The sequence below is a fragment of the Parus major genome, chromosome 3, assembly GCF_001522545.3.
Source record: "Parus major isolate Abel chromosome 3, Parus_major1.1, whole genome shotgun sequence".
NCBI classification, from domain to species: Eukaryota; Metazoa; Chordata; class Aves; order Passeriformes; family Paridae; genus Parus; species Parus major.
Window position 1 is genome coordinate 19,333,060 of NC_031770.1, and position 19,344 is coordinate 19,352,403.

The 19,344-nt window shown below is 35.2% G+C and overlaps 1 protein-coding gene across 1 annotated transcript in view; it reads left to right on the top strand.

Annotated features, from left to right (window-relative positions):
* GPATCH2 (G-patch domain containing 2) overlaps positions 1-19,344 on the top strand; it is a 118,479-nt gene that overhangs the window by 54,458 nt on the left and 44,677 nt on the right. The window lies entirely within an intron of this gene.

The following is a 19,344-nucleotide window of genomic DNA, read 5'->3' on the forward strand; positions in this document are numbered from 1 at the left end:
TAAGGCTATTTTAGTAATTTGTAGCATTGCATTTCTGTCACCATTTTATTTATATTTTTAGCATTTTATTTTTACTTTTTAACATTTTTATTATATTTTTATATTTCATCCTTCCTTCAAGATTCTTGACATCCATTTACTTACTGTCCCTTTAAATAAAGCAGAGAGACGTGTGTTTGTCACTTTTCCGTGCCACTTGATCATCACGAATGAAAGGGCACTTCATAATTCCAAATAGATGGTTTTCTTAAACCTTTCTATTGTGTTTTCTCAAACATTTCTGTTGTGTTTTCTTGTTTATTGGAAACACTGCTGAATAGTTTTTGTTAATAAATTTCAGACTTAACAGATATCTATCTTTTCCTTATGCCTAAAGAAGCCCAACAATACTGTGTTAAATAGCATCCCTATTAGCTGTTTTGACACAAAATCACAGAGTGGTTCATTTCAGGAGGAACCACAGTGGGTCATCTGGTTCAACCTCCCTGCTTAATCAGGATCATCCCAGAGGACATGGTACGGGATTGTGTCCAGCTGGTTCCTCAACATCTCCAGTGAGAGGCTCTCCACAGCCTCTCTGGACATTCCGTTCTAGTGCTCACTCACCCACTGCAAAGAAGTTCTTTATCGTATTCAGGTGGAACTTCCTGTGCATCAGTTTCTGCCCATTGCCTCTTGTCCAATTGCTTGGCACCATCAACAAGAGCCTGTTGATGGTGCCAAGCATCTTCCTGGTACCCTCCCTTCAGATACTGACAGACATTGATGAGTTCTGCTCTCAGTCATCTCCTCCTAAGGCTGAACAGGTCCTGCTCCCTCAGCCTTTCTTTGTAAGAGAAATGCTTCAGTCCCTTAATCATCTCTGTAGCCCTCCACTGGATTTGTTCCATGTTTGTCTTGCCAAGGAGCCCACAACTGGACACAGCATTGCAGGCCTCATTGGGGCTAGTAGAGGGGGAAGATCACTTCCCTCAATCTGCTGGCAATGTTCTTCCTGAGGCACCCCAGGACTCTGTTGGCCTTCTTGAAGATGGGCACTGCTGGCTCAGGGACAGCTTGTTTTCCACCAGGACCCCCACATCCTGCTCTGCAGAGCTGCTTCCCAGCAGGTCTGCCCCCAGCCCGTGCTGGTGCCTGGGGTTATTCCTCCACAGGTACAGGACTCTAAGGATGATATAAGAGACAATGTCAAAAGCCTTGAGATCAAGGTAGGAAATATCCTCTGCTCTCCCCTCATCCATCCAGGTATTTTTCATTATAGAAGGCAATCAGGTTGGTCAAGCTTCATGATGATCAAGGGGACTCTTCACTTAGTGCAGAACTAAATCCTAATGTCATTTGTCCTGATATTTTTTCTTGGTCTGTTTAGTCTTGGTCTTTGCCTTACCTGTAGATGCAGTGCAGTCTCTTTGCAAGATCTTGAAGTTTTGTGCCTCTAGCTACATTCACAAGAGCTCAAATACAAGCAGTTAATTTTGCATTCCACATATATAAAGGAGCCAATCTGGATTTCCATGTTCTTGCCTAACAGTGCTAAGCTACAGAAGCAGTATGTGAAACAAGCCTTAAGACCACGACTGAAAAAAGAGAACTTCCAAAACCTGGCACTAATGCTGAAAAATAAACCATTTTTGCAACCCTTCATAAACTTCTTGCATTTTTTGGAAATAATGTTTCTAAGGTATTTATGACATATCTGAAAAATAGACAAGTCTGAAATTATCTTACTATATTTCCTCACTTTCCCCTTGCACATACAATTTATATTGAAGTGGGACTGGAATGTTTGATATCTTTATAATGACTATCTTGTGATTCAGAGTAGTCAGACTCCTACCAGGGGGTTGATTGTAGTCTAAGTAGTATTTAAAAACAAATTTAAAACAGGAAACTATTTTCATTGAAAAATATAAAAATAGGCTACTTTGTTAAGTACATTGAGATGTATTTGAGATGTACATTAAATACATCTCAAAAATAAAACATCATAACTTCTAACTGGTTGAAGCTTAATAATTTGGGACTATCTGACTTGCTAAGGCCCTGTATTTAATCAGGATTCTCAGATCTTTTATTAAACTTAAATATGTGGCTTTATATTTTAAGTGGATGTACTTCGTCATTGGACATGAAGTTCAGCCATGACTTTGCTTTTAAACAAATGACATAATTATGCAAAACTAGCTAAAGTCTTTCATTTTACTGTATACTTGACAATAGGAGAATAAAACTTCACTTTGAGATTAAAAAGTATTTTCTTATTCTGACACTTTTTTCAGATTTTTTGCATCTTGTAGGGTAGGAAAGATATCCTTCTTTATTGGAAACCTCATGACTGAGACCTTAAATCATTTTACTTTATTAGATTGTTCTGCATTTGGAAATTAAATGATGCTGCTTAAAAAAAGAAATTACTCCAAGAAAATTCTATGTCTTGCTTATCTGACATTAGGGGAAAGGGAGGAAAAAGAAATCATAGGGCTTCTCCTGGATGAAAGGAGTTACTTGAAAGTGAAATGTGCAAATCCATCAGTGATATTTTAATAATGCTGGGTCATGTTGAGTTCTGAATAATTTAATCATTTGGTGTATGTTTGCACTTCTGTATGAGACTTTGTCGGAAAATACCTTTTTAATGACTGACTTGAATCCTGAACTATTTTTTTAATAACCTCAATGTTCATGTGATAGTTTTATAAATCTGAGTGTATAGTAAATTTATACTTATTAAATTTTTCATAAATATAGCACAGTTCCCCCTCATGCAGTATAGCTATCATAGGAACTGAAGGATACTGCTGGTCTAACAATACCAGAAAAGTTTGGTTTTATTGGATGTAGACAACATATGTAACCATTTACTATGTCAAAATGACATTTTATTTTTTTGCAAGTTGCACTTTTTAGAATGACTTCTAGGTAGAAACATTTCTGCTGTGTTTGTATAGTACTTAGTGTGAGGTTTTGGTTAAATCTCTTCACTGATGACCTTCAGCCCAGTTTAAGCCAGAAAAGAATTTTTGGTTTTTTCCTTCATCAAGCCAGTCGACTAAAAGCTTGAATTTTTCCCTCCTGCCATAAATGACTGCCTGTAATGAGCAGCAGGATCATTACTCTTGGTATCCATATATTGCATTCTAAGGGGTTTAAAATACTGCGGACATCAGAAAAAATGTCAGATTTCTAAATATATTCATGATTGCTAATAGAAAATAAATTCATGATTTGCAAGATTTTCACTTTAGATAAAGGTAATTGTTTTTAATATATGAAAAGGAGAATTGAGAGTATTATAATAAAACCAGGAAATATTTTAGACAGCATTTGTCTATTTGAATAATTACCAATACTGAAGAAAACATCAGCAGTGAGTAACCACTTTCCCCTTTTAAAATATTTATGTAATAAGAAACCTGTGGTAAAAGTACATGATTCTTTGCACGGCATTATTTTCTTAAGCCACTTATTTTTTATTTGCTTAGCATTAGCACGTTGCTCATATTGTTTTGTAGCCTGTCTGAAAGGTACACTCCCACTGTACTTATGTTAAAATTATTTCTTTATGGGTGCATAAAGTAAATATTAGTTTACAAGTACAGAAGAGTTCCATCACTCTCTGGATTCTCAAGCAGGCATAAAGTTTTGCTATGCTGTTAAAGAATTAGAGAACTTCGAGGATGCTCTGAGGCACAAGTATTCTATAACCACAAGCTAAGTCTGATATTCCAAAACATCCAAGATACCTCCTAATACACCAGGAGTAAAATTGGTGGTATTCTCTGCAGGTGCTGAAGAGGGACTTGCAGAGCTCTAAAGATGTGAGGTCACCTCACTGGTGACCTCATAATTTCCAGAAGCAGGTGGAGGTGGCAATTATAGCTATGGCCACTATCTTGAACCTTCTGTAGTAGGTGATGAATTGTAAATGGCTAGACCCGGTGCACAACAATAAACTCAAATAAATCTTCAATGTGTAATAATGACAAGACTGAAAGACTGGCAGTTATAACAAGGCTGCTGTTGTCACCCACTTTACTGTAGCCTTGATATCCATCATTATCAGCTGGAGCTAGCTCAAGAGTCGGACAAGAAGGTCTGAAGAAGGATGAGTTGTTTGCGCTGAAGCGTCCAGTAGGTCCCATCTGGCAGAGAGTAAATGGGATTTTTTTGCCTGTTCACTGGGCCAGAGCTGTCCATCATTTTGGGCAGATATCTGATCACTTCATGCTGTGGGACAATATGGCTTTGTGCTGTTTGGTACAGCAATGACAATTAAAATAACAAAATTTTTCATTCATTTCAAGCTTTTGTTTTGCTAGCCAAAGTGATCCTAAGAGGGGATCTTTACATTAGAAGAGCTTTTATTTCTTTGATTCAGGAGGTCAAGTGAGACCAGTCAGTGCCAAGTTACTGAAAACTTTAAGGTGGTAATGCAAAAGGATTTATAAATCCATGCACAATGGACTTTTTTGTCTGTGTTTTCCTAGTCGCATTCTTAAGTGTACCTGAAAATATCAGAACACAGAAACTGGCAGGAATGCAAAATCATCTTAAATGCTTATACAGAAGTAGCAGGGTTGCTTAGCCCCTGGCAAGTTTCTTGTAATTACTATAAATCCTAATTGTCTTAATGCATCTTAACTTGATACTTTTCTCTATTAAGTACAATTCTGCTGGGTTTACATCACATGAGTAGCTTTCAAATGAATTTATCAGACAAGCATGAAGGATTATTCCCAAAAATGTCATACACAAGAAATAAAATGTGAAAACTGAATACTGCTTAGTTTAACATGGCAGCTTTTCTAATATTCGTTTGATCTTTAGACTTTTCAATCAGATCATAGGATTAATCAACATAACATGTTAATCAGCAAATCCCAGATTGATTCGCCCTGCCTTAGAGGTATAACACGTCTTCAACAGAAGACAATTTAGTTTATTGAATATTAATTTATGAAGTCAATATAATTGCACTTTGTAAATTTGTTTTGTACTTTTGTTTTAAGATACTTAGTTGCAAGAAAAAATCAGATGTCACAATTTTAAAATGAAGGTGATTTTACTAGAGGTTAGAATTTTATAGTATCTAGATTGCAAGCTGCTTAACAGCAATTTGTTCTGTAAAGCTGTCTTATTTTGCATTCAGGGTGCTTCTTACAAAGCTTAATCCTGGCTTTAAAAGATTCAGAGTTGTGAAGTGATGCATTATAGATATGTAGATCAGGTGTTCTTTTAATTTTAAAAGTATTAAGTGTGATGGGAAAGTGTTTTTCAGGCTTGTATGTTTTTGTTTATATTTCGTAAATGTTAAATTTTATACAGCCTCAGCTGCATGATAGTGGTTATTTTACAAACATTTTAATGTCTGGGATGATTAAGAGAATATAATGCAGGTTCAGTAACTGATGTCCAGGCCAACTGGCATACCATCATTCATTTTTTCTTTGTTTCATAATAAATCTTGAAGCCTGAAGGCATTAGACCCATGCAGATTTCTCTGCATTTTAGTGTCTTGACAGAATAACAACTTTCAAATTTGAAGTAGTGGCATATTGTATTCCATCTCTATAGACTTAGCTCAAAACAGCAGTAGCCACATGAAAATATATGTCAAGAACACTGTTTTCTCATACTGGAATTTAGGCAATTTGTTTTCAGTCAGAGAGCTGTTTCTAACCTATTTTTGGAGCCCCTCTGTGGCCTGACCATACGTTCTAACATAATTTATGGTGGCACTGTAACATATGGACTTTTCATCATTGTCCAGCTGAAATCCTCTGTTGGACGTGGATGCAACCCCATACACAGGCTCCCAAGGCAGGTATTTTAGAGTACTATTTAGTTTTGTGTAAGCTGAATTCATCAGTGTGTCTAGCATGCTGGCAGGGTTGTTTAGTGCTCTTTCTTTTTAACAGTAGTAAGAATATTACTTGTGTGTTTTATCTACAAATTGTCAATTAAATTTGGATTTTTTAGCAAATAAGATAATTCCTGATTAGCGTAAGCATCACAAGACCCCAAAACTTCAGGTTCTTATTGGGCTGGGCAATGCAGAAATAGAAAGCAAAAACAGTCCTAGATCCAGGGAGCTTTGCAGTTTTAAATACCCAAAACACTAGAATCAGGAAGCAAAAATGTTAACACCAAATACTGATACCTTGTGACTGAAACAATATTGTGTTTGTTATGGATGTGGGGTTTTTCTATTGCTTTTTGGATGGGAGAGCATAAATTAAGTGGAGGAGGAAAGACAGTAAGAGATTGCTGTGGGAAAAACAAGGGACAGTAAAATAAAATTGTAGAAATTTGGAGACAGTCATAGAATATAAAAAATTGAAAGACAGAAGGGAAGGTCTTAAGGGCTTTTGATATTCTTGCATGTAGGAGCTGATAGTAAGACTTGACAGAAACTGGGAACTGTGAAGTGATATAAATACTAAAAATAAAGTATTGTCTACTACTCTTGTCTAATAGTTGGCTTCTAAAAATTGTTTAAAAATCTTCCTCCATATACCTGTGTTTCTTAAAATCTGTGTCAAATCAAACAGAAGAACAGATTAATTGATTAAATGAATAACTTGTATTTACAGAAGGGTAGTTCTCTTAAGCCCGTTCTTTTTTCTTTGTGTCTTCTTTGTTTTCCATATATAATAAATCTTAATTGTCCTAATTAGAAGATGAAGTAAGGAGGGTTTTATCAAGAGTGTGTCTCAAAAAGATGAGTTTATTTTTCTTTTAACTAAAGACAGACTCGTTTACCAAGAGAATATTAAGCCAAAGATGTCAACACCTACGAACTACACTTCAGTAAAAACTTAGCTGGCTTCTGCTTGCTACAGGAAAACAGACCATTTTTTCTTTTAAATCATTTGTTCTGTTCTCTAGTGTCATATTCAGTGCATGTGTTGATCATTGGGCATTTCAGTGCCAGGTCAAAAAGAAATCACATGCAGCAGTGTACAGAATTAGCAAATGTACTAAATGTACCATTTAGTACATTTGCTAATGTACAAATGGTATGACTGAAACCCATTTTTTTCTGCTGAGCTTAGCCATTTGAGTTAGCATTGTATGCAAGTTCTGTCTCTTGCTGTTGATGTGTCACCGAGCAGAATGGTAAGTAGGATCTGTGGGCAGGAACCAAAGCAAGCAAGGATGTAAACTTTTAAACTCTTAGATTTCTGTTCTTGAAATTCTTCAGGGTTCATTTCCAATCACTATTGTAATGTGCACCAACTGTTTGTACATTTATATACATAAATTTGTATTGAATTTATGCTTGGGTAAATAAATACGTTTTTATAAATATTTCAGTTTTGCACACTAATTCAAAAATTGGAAGAGGTCTGTGTAGCTGCAGAAGATCTGGTTTATGATCATGGAGATGTGAAAATTTGCAATAGGAGGAAATTCCCAAGTTCTTTTCCAACTAAGCTTTGAGCACACTTCATATCAAATATGAGAAATAAAAGTAGTCTGTATTAATACCCTTAAAGGAATTGCAAGCTTTTATATAGCTAGTGCTCTGATAACTCTGCACCTTTTTACATGCCTAGGTTTTCTCTTTTAAAAAAACGAAACAGAAAACCCCAAAAGCTTTCAAACAGAAAAAGCATCTCTAAAATACTGTAATTAATTTGTCATCAGAGCACTGAACTGTAGTACTGTTTATTAATTGAATCAGTGATTGTATTTAATTTGTTGTGAAGTTGTCTTGTTAACACAGTGGAGTTGAGATACTGCAGTGATGGATTTGAAAACCTGTATGTAAAATGTCAGTATTGTCAGGATCAGACCAATACTGGTGGTTGTAGTAATGTGTTTATCACCTGTTGTACTAGAATGATGTTTTTCTCTCTTATGCAACTGCAGTTAGCTGGCTTTTCACACAGCAGGTCTTTTATTGTGTAAAGAATTAGTACAAGAAAATCTTATGAATTCATAATTTTGTTCATAGAAACCTACCATGTAACAAAAGTTGCAGTGGAACCAAAAGTCTTCTTAGTCTTTTCTTGGTGGTACAAGATACGTATGTAAACACTGTCAAGCTTGTAGCAATTGCCTCATTTTTTTTCAACTATTCCCTACTGTAAAAAAAAATAAAATTTACACAGGGTTTTGAAATGTGATAACCATCATACCAATCCGAGAAACTTCAAATAGATGCTTCTTGCTTTCTTTGTTTACTTTGTTCCAGTAGTGTTTATCTTTAGAAAGCTAATAATTCTAACCAAAGAATATATAGAAAGCGTTATCATACTTCGTTTGGTCCAGTTTGTACAGATGTATTGCAGCTCACCTTAGTTTTTCTTTAACATGGTAAAGGAATATCTCTACAAAGGGAACTGTCTTGAAAATCTGAGCTAGTTTTATTATAAAGCTCAGACTCCTTACTCAGATATCATTGCTGGTATTTTTAATTTCATAACTGCTCTGCAATTTCTACTGTTAGCATTTGCAGACAGTTTATTCTAGAGAAAAAAACGTTCCATCATTTAAATCTGTGATAGGAGCAGATTATTTGGATGTAATCCAGAAGATAAATTCTGAAAGACTCTGGAATCTCTTAAAATGGTCATTCATCATTTTGAGGAAAATTTTTAGAAAGCCTGTGTAATTACAGGGTAGTTGTATAATTACACACCTTAATTATTATATTTCTTAACAAGTTATATATATTTGCACTAATTATGCTACCAAAATGTTTAATTACTAAATTACAGTTGCACGTGGAGGAGACTCTAATCTGCCAGCTGAAGACAAGTTTGTGGCTTATATTCTGCAAGCAAAGTTTTGTTCAAAATAAATATATCTTACCAAAACAAAAAAGAAGATTGTATACTATTGTCATATTCTCAGGTTGAACAGAAATAACAAATGGTTGTCTGAGAGAAGTATTCATAATGCTGGAGCTGAAGACAGAATAGGGATTACCAGCAGATGGAATAACAAAAAGAATTTAGTATGTTGAATTGGTGTTTAATTATTATAGCAAAGAACAAGGAAAACCTGTTTTTACAGCAAGGCATTGTCTATAACGACCATCGATACTCACATCACACAGTCCTTCATTCTCACCTCTAGTATTTCAGTATCCCATCTGGACTGTCATTATTTTATTTTATTTTTTTAAATATATATTGCACTCGCTTATTTAATCACTGTGGAGAATGCTCCCAGCCTTTGTCATATCAGTCAATAGTCAGTGTCAGCTTTGACTTAGCTTTCTTTCTAAATCGTGTTATTTGGCTGTCTTGCTAAAGAAACAACCTTTCTTTTTCTGTCTTTCTACGCAATTTTAATCTTTTGCTCAGGCTCCCATCTTTCTGTATTTTCTGTTACAGTTTGTTGTCTAGCCTTGACAAAATCTTTTTGCCTGTTTATATCTATTTAGAATGTGGTGACAAAGATGGTTTTCTTAGCTGAAAGTTTTTCCATTATTATTCTTCTACTGCCTTCCATATCCCAATTTTTTTCCAAATTTAATATGCTTTTCTTTTTCATAAGATCCTTTCAGGTTTGTTTATTGTAGTCAACACTCCAGTACAGAAAGGTTTCTGAGTTTAAAGTGTAATTTAAAATTCATACCTTGCTTGTAGGGCTTTTGTATGGCGTTTTTTTCTTTTGTTGTTCTCTTATCAATTGTATTGTGTATCTCGATGTACAAGGTATAAAGATTATAATTTCATTTTCCTGCATTTTTTTTCATCAGTTACCCCCAATAATGAAAGTAGACAAACTGAAAACTTAATGCAAAAACAGTTCCTCCAGTATAATGATCAGTCATACATCCTTGTGTCACTTTAGCTTAAGTTTCAAAATAAAAGAGTCAGTTTTTGAGTGTTTTTCTGTAAAACTGAAAGACCTCCCATCGTACAGTCTCCCTATGCATTTTGCCATACGGTCCATGATTTTATCCTAGGAAAGTTGTTTTTCATGTGTCAAAATCTACCTTCTTGCAATCCTGAATTTATTACATTAATAGAGAATAAAGTTTACATGGTTTCTTACTGTGTTTGAAGGCCTCTGTGTTATTCTTTCCCTCTGTTTTCTTCACGCTGAGCCACCAATATAATGTGTGAGGAAGTTGTGATATGAGGAGCCAAAATCCTTTCACCACTGTTCAGTCAGTGTGTTCCCAGAGCACAGAATGGGTCAGGTTGGAAGGGACCACAGTGGTCATTGGGTCCAACCTCCCTGTTCAGGGAGTGTCATCCTAGAGGGATGTCCTCTTCATGAATTTATCAGTTGTTTCATCTCACACAACTTCCACTGCTTTTTATAAGAAACAACAGTGAAAGGCTGGAGGAAGCCCTCATGGGGGTAGTTTTACAAATGTCAGTCCATAGCCTTGAACAGGGTTTTGATAAACCAGTGTTCTCTCAGGAGGGGAGATGGGAGTTTAACAAAGTAATTCAGTCACCAAAACGCAGCAGCCTCTTTGAAAAGGACAGCTTTAGAGCTGTGAAAGCTTGGTCTGTCTGCACTTGCCACAGTTAGATTGCCTGTGTGCTAGTTGCTGTAACTTATTGGGGGTTTTTTGAAGCTTTGCATTCTTAGCTTTTTGTTGTTCAGTATCTTAATCAGGCTCTTTGTGGAGCACTGCTAGGAATATGTCTGTTGGAAAAAGATTCTCCATCTGTAGTTATATTTGAAGATGATCAGCTGTGATCTTAATCCATTATATATACTATGTGGTGTATTGATTTTTGACTAATGATAACTTTTAATAGACCTGTCATGGAGTATCAAGTCAGATTCTTTAGAGAATTCTTTAGGCTTAGCTGTACTTCATAACCTCTCTATGATGCAGCAAGTGTAGTCACCTTAAAACAGTTGTGTTATCTCAGTTGATGAGACTTAAGACATTCTTCCAAGCATGTCAGGAGGATCACTGTCATAGCTCTGTTTGTTACCTAAGAGATGGTATCTTGCACCAAAACCAAACAATAAGCCTCACTTTATTTTTTCCACAGACACCATTTAGTATCAGTAATGCTGTGTCTGATGATGAGTTTGCTTAATTTGTTTAATTAACACCTAAGAGAATTTGGAGTCAGATAAAGAAGAGTTTTGGTTTTTTTCCAGAGAGATGTGTATCTGTTACGTGAGAGTAGGAGACTTCTGAGTAGGGGAAGTGAACAAATGATCAGTTTAATTTATCTCTCAGCTTCACTGAATGGATGTAGACAAGTGTCCTCATAGCGAGATCCTTGGTCACAGTTTCCATGGATGAATTCTTGGTTCTTCAATGATTGTACAATCATTGCTGAGACCTGCTTAGTCTTAATTTCTCTGAAAAAGTATTCTTCCTTCAGTTCCTAAAGTAGGGTCTATTTTCATTCTGCTACATAATTGTATGTTTATGGAAGATGTTCTCTGACACAATTCTTAAATATCTCAGTTTGTGGATACTGTAAAGGAAGATGTTTTTACAGCTTTAAGTGGTTAGGTAGTTATCTGATTATTATCAAGAAAACTTTAAGGGACTTGAAAAAAAATACCCTTTTGTACTTAAGTATTTCCTCTTATGATTGCTGACATTTTTGTTTGTTTCTATGATTGCATGTTCCAGTTTTCAACTGAAATATTTTTTGTCTAATAATAATCTTGTTCATAAGAAATATGACATACTTTACAGCTGAAGAGATGCTTTTAGAAAAAAAGAACCTTTCTTTTTAGACAAAAAATACAAAAATATATATACACACTTTGTGCACAAACATTTAATTTTTTATTTTTTTTTTACAGATAACTGAAGTAACATCCTAGTATACGAAACAATGCAAATCTCAATATATGAGATTGTTGCTAAATTCACAAGTTTTTATCAAGGCCATGTTTTGTGGAGGATACAAATCTGAAATAGAATGTTAGAAAAACATTGGGAAACTCTTCAGATACATTGTGCTTTAATTTATAATGTATAATCTATACATACTGTATAAACTATATAAAGAATCAAGCAATCATGTCTTTCTCTGTTATCTATTGCCATCATTCCCCATGCATTGAGGCTCTCACTATAGCTATTACTATAAAACGTTCCCTAAGTACATAAAGGCTCTAATCGTTAAGATTTTTATTACCAGCCACACATACAGAGCTGCAAATTGCCTTGTTTCAGATTTATTATGTATTACTCTAGAAATTCTATAAAGATCAAAAGAACTGATTACAATGTTGACCTTTGCATTAACTCATCTGAATTTAAATTCAAGTGTTTGATTTGGGAAAATAAGTCCATTTATCATAGGTCTGCTACTGAGGGGATTGTGCAGCCCTGATTGGGAGTGCTGAGACCAAATTTATTTATTGAGCATGGGCTTGAAAATTGTTTGTAGGACAAGAGGAACGAAAGTTTGACCTGCCATTGTGTTGCACCCAGGGAACAATGTGGCAGCTACCCTTTTCAAATATCTAGCAGTTTGTTTTTGCTGAAGAGCAAACAGATATTTATCATTTAAATACATTTAACAACTTCAAAAAAGGAAGCCAGTAAGCCTTTTCTCCTCATGAAATAATTAACTATTAAATACAAATATTGAAGTCTAGCAATGGGGAAGGAGATGTGGCATTCTAGATCTTGGCATTTCCTTTTTCAAGTTTTGAAAAGTTTTAACACTTTTGCAGTTTGCTGTCTTGGACATATAAATATTTATGAGCGTACATTTTAGAATTAACTCCTTAGCTAGTGGAAGGATGATAGCTTTATCAATTAATTAATTGTACTTATTTAATGTGCATCTCTATATCAGCTGAAAGGCCAGTCCCTTCAGAAAAGTAAATAAGTGAAGGAAATTTGAACTAACAAAGCTGGAATCATGTATCCATTCTGCTCTCTGTAGTGTGTAGTAGTGTTTGCTTTCTGAGGTGAACTGCTAAATGTGAAGATTTTGTCCAAAAACTGCAACTTACACATTACAATGTTGGAGGTGGCATTTTTGTGGGCTTAGTCTTAGGTATTACTGTGTGAGAAACATAATTTACTACTTAAAGATATCGCCCCTCTGGTTTGGAACAAACTTGTTAAATTTAATGCAAAATTAAAGCAATTAAATTCTGATAAAATGTAAGTCCTTATTTGTTGATCTGGTAGCAACAGCAGATGTACAAACAGGGTGCCATGATGGAAGAAGTTGTTTGTAAAACAAGACATTTTTTGTTTGCATGCTTGCATTTTTACTCTAAAGCTGGTAAATGCACTGATGCCACAGTGCTAATGCTGGTATGTTTATAACTCTTTTACTTGGGGTTTTTTTCAGTTTAATCTTAAGGAAAATATGCATTATAATCAATTATTTCATCAGAAAATGCTTTGGTTGAAATTTCAGTATGATTGTGTTGGTGTCCACCTCACTTAAACTATTCAGTTAAAAGAGATAAGTGGAGATGAAATACCATTTCTGGTATGAAAAAAAGCTTGTCTTGATGTGTGAGTTGCAGCACTTCAGACTAAAGTCACTCCAGACAGCCAGCAAGAGGGGTAGGTTTGAAAAAATAAAGGTAGTATTATTTCCACTCCTGAAATGATACATCCAGATCTGCTTAAGATGCCTAACAAAGTCTCCTTTAGGAAGTTGCTGTTCAATTGAGGCATTTTTATTTATGGATCTGAGTCATATGGCTGAGAAATTAAATATTCTTAGTGGAATTGCATTTTTTGTCTATTAGGAACAATCAGGCTTTTAAGATACATATATATTGTTTTATATATATGTATATATCATTATATCATTAACTAAAAGTGACACTGCTGCTTAGGGTTCCTAGGGCTTTCCATTTTCAAGTACTTTAACTCTTTTATTCTGTTGCTGCGTGGCATCTTTAGAACTTTTAAAACTTCATGTTTTGAACTTCAGATTTTCACTTCTAAGAGCCAAATTTGAGTGATGAGAATAATAATAATATATTATTATATATTATATAATATATAATAGATATATATATTATAATATATAATAGATGAGAACTGCTTTAATGCATGCAAAGGGTTGTAAGCACATCCTGTCCTAACCAGCCTCAAGTTTTATAGGTTCTGAAGTCAACAAACTTTAAAAACAATTGTGAGGGATATTGTCTCATCTCCGGTGTTTATTCTCTTTTAAGACACCTAGTGAAAACCTAAGTGCTCTATTAAAATAAAGGGCTGCATCCTTGGGGAAATTAGTGGGGTTTTTGTTTGGGATTTTCTAGGTCTTTTTAGTCTACTGCACTATGTGTTATCTTCACCATTGTCTGTAGGTTTATGTTCTTGCTATGTGAGGAAATGTACTCCAAAGTTGAAAGGAAAGAGCTCCATTGTATTAGGGGTAAGATTTCATTCTGCTCAAAAGTTGATAGACATTTATTTAATGAGAGTTCCTGAGGTACTGAGCAAACTTGAACTTTTAGGAGCTTCTTTTCCAAAATTGTTAAACTGGGAGGCAGTAGGAAATTTCTTTATTTAGGTCCCATATTCGTAACTTTTTACTTTATTTCATCAGTAGAAATTTTGTAACTCTGCCATAGATCTCTTACAGCATTTTACATGGTTTAAAAAAAAATAAATAGCTTTTAATAGAGACCAAAGCCTTTTGAGAGGATGCAAAAAAGGCTCTGTAGTTCTCTACTGATCAGAATCCTAAAGCACTTGTGGGAGAAAATATTCTTCATGCAGAGAAAAGTATTCTTTTGGCATGAAGGCATTCATTGGTTGACTCTGTGGAGAACACTAAAATGTTTGGGTTTTGAAAGTGGCTCCTTCATTTAAACTGGAGTAATTTCCAAGTATAGTTTGAACTATACCTATATACCACATATACCTGCAGAGTCAAAACAGAATTCCTTGGTCCTTCTCACCCTTGCTCCCAACCCTTGGTCTTTTAAATTGTAAAATGGTAAGCCTGTTGGCATGATAAAGAAAACATACTCCAGTTGGCTGAGGTTGTTCTGGGAGGATGTCATGTTGTCCGTCTTCATGTAATCAAGGGGTTTTTTCCGCTGCTCTTCTCTGTTTCTGTGTTTACCATTTGACTTCAAACACTTAACCTTGAAGACAGAATAATTGCTAAATATTTCTAAATTGCAGAAATAGCACAAATATTCAGGTTTAACAAACCACAATGATACAGAATTCTTTAATCAATACAGGGCACTGCATTGTGTTGTTTATTTTTCATACCTTTTAGTAGATATGATTTTCGCATAGTAAACTGTGATCTTACCTAAAGATGAATGAAGCTTGTTCAAAGAATTCCAGGAGTATCGAGGAATCCCCCAATAAAAAGGAGGAATTTTTCATCACAGTAAAATGGTGCTATAATTGTGGATCATACAAAATTATAGGACATAGCTGAGATTTTAAGGTAAGATACAAATGGAAAATGTATGTTTGCTAATTTAGTCACAAAGTATCTTTTTACTGAAAAGTTTCATATGAAAGCTTCTGTAGCTGATAGACTTTCACTTTGAGTCAATGAAAACAGTAGTACAATCCCCATATCTTATGATAGAAGTAAGTCGGTATTTGGTTAGAGCAGAAGCTTCCAGAAGTGATCCCTCAGATCTGCAAGTGAAAGTAGGAAATAACTCTGAATTCCTGTAGTAGACTGAAGATAAATACAATTCTGGAAAAGTTTCATGGGAATAGTAATTAACCCTGTACCAGAGATAAAGTATGTGTGTCAAGTTAGATGACTACGAAATTTTCAGGGTTCAGGACACTTCATCATGTCTGAACCTCATTTAGTTGATGTTATAGATGATAAGCCAGGCAAAGGATGTATGTCTGCATCCCCAGATTTCAGAATTGGAAAGATTTTTTAAACTTTTCTGCCTAGAGTTTATCATGTGTGAATGTTGCATTTCCAGGAGGGTGCCTTGAACCATGTGACTAATGCCATATTTTACCCCACCCCACAGAACAGGAACTCCCTCACAATGCACCATCTTTTGATGGGCAGATGACCTCTAATTTAGTAATAAGATGTTTCATTCCTTATGAATATGAACGACTTTGATAACTTTCCAGAATTTTCTGTAAGTTTTCTTTTTTTATTCAATATTTTCCTTAGTACATGGCTATATGCCAGAAGAGCTTGAAAATGTTCCCAAATATTTCATGGCACTTACGGCACCTTTTCAGTGAGCATCTCTTTCTTGCCAATAGCATTCTGGTTAGTATATCACTGTATTTTTATTATTTTTAAGTAGTTTATAAAATGTCAAAATTTGTCTTGTTTTGTGCTACTTAAATATTTGTGGGTCATAATACCCAATTCAAATGACTCCCTAATTTTTTCTTTTTGGCAACCTACACAATTTAATGCTATCAAGCATATGATATGTACAACAGAGTTTTCTGACAATATATACAATTTATTGAATGCTGCCATCAAATGTAACTTCATAAGAGATTCAGCCAAAGTTGTGGATGTGCCTTGGGTTTTTTTCCCATGAATTGAGCTATTTATAAATTCTTTATACGAAGTTCTACCTCTTCATAAATGTTACCATTTCCAGTTAACTTTGTGGAATGCATTATTTATGCTGTTGGTGTCCAGTTAGTAAGTGAATAGATGAGCAGTAATTTTGATTTGTTGGGGGTTTTTTTGAGAAATCTGGGCATCATATCAATAGTTTGGAGCATGTCATGTTTCCTAGTGTTGAGCCTGACTGAAAACTAAACCAGGATTAATAATGTGCCAAGTTACCTCAGTTTAGCCTCTATTCTGCTGTTCAAACTTTTAGGTGTTTGGTAGGAAATGGAATAGTCTATCAACATAGTATTGCTTCAGTAGCTAAATTAAAGGTGCTGATGCTGAATGCTGCATTTAGTGAGCAGACATCATAGGTATGCTTTGGCAGCAAATGAAAACTTAGTAACTCGCTTCAAAAATTTTGTACCACAAGCAACTTGAATGGCAAGCAGTGGGTTCAGCAAGGTTTTGTGTTGGTGGTATTTACTCAGACATCTTGGGAACGGTAGAGAACATGAATCTGATTATATTGACCTGATGCCTTTGACCCTTGAACAAAGCAGAGATTCAAAGAATTCCTCAAGCACCATTTATAAAGAGATTGTTATTGTTATCTTTTGACAGTCTATTAGTGTTTATCATGCTGAAAAATTCTGTAAAGGTGTACTTTTCCAAATACTGACATTATTTGTAGTAATATTTGCACAAGTATTTAATTCTGGCTAATTTTCCTATTCCTTCCCTCCTGCACTAAAATAAAATACATATTCCAGCCTCCCATAGGAGAATGCTTGTTTTTTTGTACTGGTAGTAAAAATACTTCCCTTAACTGAAAGTGAAGTTTGCATCACAGAGATCATCAGATTATACCATGAATAGTCTATGAAAGCCTCTGAACACATATAAATTTTAAGCAGCAGGGCTGTCACTCATAAATAGCTGGTGAACACAATTTACTTCCATTTCCCTGTCTTGGGATGTTGTTTTGGTGAGTCATGTCATACTGTTATACAAGCTGTAAGTTTTATGGACAATTTGTCTCTATTAGGGACTAAGTTAGTTCTAGGTGTTTTTGTAATAACATGACTATAAAAATGTAAAATTTTGGGGTTTGGTTCAAGATCTCTGTGTCAAAAACCCTCTCTTTGGCTGCTCTGATTTTTTTTGTCCTTTAATAGTAGAGAAAATAGTCTTCCACCTCCTCAAGAGCAGCTTAGGTTTTCCTCAGTTTTGCTAGGAGTTGCTGATAACCAAAGGCCAGAATTCTATGATGTATGATGTCTGCCCTGAGGTGGGTAGAAAGTCAGTCCTCTCCCAGACCTGGCAAAATGTGCTCTACTGTTTTGTGTCTGAAAATCAGTGCTATTCTCTGTGCCCTGCAAACATGAAACACTTGCAACAAAGAGAAAAATGTTCTTTACTTGATCCTCTATATGATCGGGATCCAACAAACCAGGTACTCCGTTCGTTCTTGTTTCTACAGTAATGTTTTGTAAGTAGAAGATATGTTTTTGGTAGGAAAACATTTGCTGTACATGGTTTTATCAGCAATTTCAGAAGCCTGAGGCAACTAATGCGTTGTAGAGTCACCAAAACCTATTTTCATGAATCTGGCCAGAAAAGTAAAATTGATGCTGCCAGAGTCATCAGGGAGAGAGAATTGTCTTTCCCCCGTGTAATTTCCAGGAACAGAAGAGCCTGTAAATGAGAACAGTGCCCTGATTTCTGTCCTGCAGCAGAGGTAGCCACTTTCCTCACTCACACAGACACGCATCTAGGGAGTGCTTAAACTCTGTTTTCTGTACATTGTTTTAAATTTTCCAAGAGAGCAAAAGTTTCTCACATACTGAGCACAACTTTCTGACAGAAACACTGTAAAACTCCATTTACTTGATGGCACAAAACCAGCAGTGCTACTTCATCTTGGTGTAGGAGAGGATAGCAAATAGAAGCAGCATTCTGCTCCTGGAACACAGGCTTCCCTTCCTTTTTGAATGAATGTTTTAGGATAATTATCACTGGAAAGCATTACAGGTTTAAGTTACTGTAAGGAACTCTAGGCTCTCCTAAGATCATACTGTGATGTTTTCCATCTTACAGGGTTTCACACCATACAAAGAGAACTTCAGAGTACTCATACGGATAAGGAGGGATTTGGGAGTAAGATAATACAACTTAGTCTTCAAATCAAAGTTGATGATGACGACTTTGCACAATCCATTCATGAGCTTAGCAATCAGTAGGATACATCCTTGGAGTCTGCATTATGTTAGTAATTAAGAAATGCAGTGCAACCTTATTCAGTGTCAGTATCCCATTGTGGCACTGCTATTAAACCTTTAAAGCTTTAGAGTTTATTTTAAAATGTATGAGTAGCATTCCCGCTTTTGAGCTTTTTTTTTCCTATTAGAACCTCCTTGTTTCCATTTTTCTATAGTAGAAGTTATGAATTATTTATATTTGAAGACAAGGTGATGGAAAAGCTAGAGAACGTCTCGATAAGAAGAATTATATTTATTGTAATATGTTTTAAAATACATTTTATTTCTATGTCATATTGCTTGGGAAGAAAATTTGAAAATATATCTTAAGCCGGAATTTAGCTTGACCTTAAAAATGCCCAGTGAAAAGTTGATTTCTGAGCTTCTTTCTGTTCATCTCTACTTGTCTTTACAATCTGAAACAATGGTCATAGTTGTATATTAGAAGTTTAGATGGCAGAAAAGTGGCAAATACAGAAGGATTCCTAAAATCTATTAGTCGTGTAAGCTTGTGGTGTGAAACATTTATGTACAGATCAGCTCAAAATAATGAGAAATGTCATCCACATACACACTGTCAATAGTGAAACTGTCCAAGTTTGTGAATGAGGCTCCCCTAC